At 57.4% G+C, this 2,178-nt stretch overlaps 1 long non-coding RNA gene across 1 annotated transcript; it reads left to right on the top strand.

The window, feature by feature from the left end:
- LOC121356364 lies at nt 1–1,925 on the top strand. Its single transcript, XR_005955547.1, has 2 exons — nt 1–131; nt 1,660–1,925. It is a non-coding gene; the product is annotated as an uncharacterized LOC121356364 (long non-coding RNA).
- The last annotated feature ends 253 nt before the right edge of the window (nt 1,926–2,178 follow it).

Raw genomic sequence — 2,178 nt, forward strand, 5'->3', positions numbered from 1 at the left:
GGTGGAGGACGAGGGGGGCTCGGGGGCCCCGGGGCTGCGGCTCCGGCGCAGTTTCCCCACGCGGCACCGGGAGCAGCCCCTGAGGAGCTGCTTCTGCCCCCTGATGTCCTTCCGGCAGGGAGCCTGCGTGGGTGAGCACTGGGACAAACTGGGGAAGGACTGGGGTGGACTGGGATGAACTGGGAATGGACTGGGATGAACTGGGAATGGACTGGGAGGGACTGAGAGTAGACTGGGAGGGACTGGGACAAACTGGGAAGGGACTGGAAATGGACTGGGAATGGACTGGGACGGACTGGGAATGGACTGGGGTGGACTGGGATGAACAGGGAATGGACTGGGACAAACTGGGGAAGGACTGGGAGAGACGCCTCCGTGCACTTCTTCGACGTGGGCCGCGCGGCGCGCGCCACGGTGAACACGCTGCAGGGCCACGGGGCCGCCGTGCTGGCCGTGGCCTTCAACTGCGACGAGTCCCTGCTGGCCTCGGGGGACGCCGCCGGCACCGTCATCGTCTGGCGCCGCCAGCACGCCTGAGGCGCCCCGAAACCCCCACGGAGAACCCCAAATCTGCCTGGAAACACCCCCAGAGTACCCCAAAAACCTCCCTGAAATGCCTCGTGTGGCCTCGGAGTGCGGCGAGTTTTGAGAGCGGCGTGCGGCACCAAAACACCTCAGAATCCCTCCAAAAACACCCCAAAATCCTGCCCAAAATTCGTCCCAAAATCCTGCCCAAAACACCCCAAAATCCTGTCTGAAACACCCCAAAATCCTGTCCAAAACACTTCAAAATCCTGCCCAAAATTCTTCCCAAAATCCTTTCCAAAACACTCCAAAATCCTGTCTGAAACACCCCAAAATCCTGTCCAAAATACTTCAAAATCCTGCCCAAAATTCTTCCCAAAATCCTGCCCAAAACACCCCAAAATCCTGTCTGAAACACCCCAAAATCCTGTCCAAAATACTTCAAAATCCTGCCCAAAATTCTTCCCAAAATCCTGCCCAAAACACCCCAAAATCCTGTCTGAAACACCCCAAAATCCTGTCCAAAATACTTCAAAATCCTGCCCAAAATTCTTCCCAAAATCCTTTCCAAAACATCCCAAAATCCTGCCTGAAACATCCCAAAATCCTGCCCAAAACCTCCCAAAATCTTGCCTAGAGTGCCCCGAAATGCTGCCCAAAATTCTTCCCAAAATCCTTTCCAAAACATCCCAAAATCCTGCCTGAAACATCCCAAAATCCTGCCCAAAACCTCCCAAAATCTTGCCTAGAGTGCCCCGAAATGCTGCCCAAAATTCGTCTCTGATGATGTCCCCGTGGCCCTGACCCTGTCTCTGTCCCCATAGCCGCCACCATGGTGGAGCTGGGCTCGGACATGTCCCCAATGTCCCCAATGTCCCTGATGTCCCCGTGTCCCTGATGATGTCCCCGTGTCCCTGACGTGTCCCCGATGTCCCCGTGTCCCTGACGCTGTCCCCAATGTCCCTGATGTCCCCGTGTCCCTGACAATGTCCCCAATGTCCCCGATGTCCTTGCAGCCGCCACCATGGTGGAGCTGGGCCGGGATGTGTGGGACCCTGATGTGTCCCCAATGTCCCCCATGTCCCCAATGTCCCTGATGTCCCCAATGTCCCCGATGTCCCCGTGTCCCCACAGTGACGGGCAGCGAGGACGCCTCCGTGCACTTCTTCGACGTGGGCCGCGCGGCGCGCGCCACGGTGAACACGCTGCAGGGCCACGGGGCCGCCGTGCTGGCCGTGGCCTTCAACTGCGACGAGTCCCTGCTGGCCTCGGGGGACGCCGCCGGCACCGTCATCGTCTGGCGCCGCCAGCACGCCTGAGGCGCCCCGAAACCCCCACGGAGAACCCCAAATCTGCCTGGAAACACCCCCAGAGTACCCCAAAAACCTCCCTGAAATGCCTCGTGTGGCCTCGGAGTGCGGCGAGTTTTGAGAGCGGCGTGCGGCACCAAAACACCTCAGAATCCCTCCAAAAACACCCCAAAATCCTGCCCAAAATTCGTCCCAAAATCATGCCCAAAACACCCCAAAATCCTGTCTGAAACACCCCAAAATCCTGTCCAAAATACTTCAAAATCCTGCCCAAAATTCTTCCCAAAATCCTTTCCAAAACATCCCAAAATCCTGCCTGAAACATCCCAAAATCCTGCCCAAA

This window comes from Pyrgilauda ruficollis, unplaced genomic scaffold (genome assembly GCF_017590135.1).
Source record: "Pyrgilauda ruficollis isolate IOZ18807 unplaced genomic scaffold, ASM1759013v1 scaffold2953, whole genome shotgun sequence".
Lineage (NCBI taxonomy): Eukaryota > Metazoa > Chordata > Aves > Passeriformes > Passeridae > Pyrgilauda > Pyrgilauda ruficollis.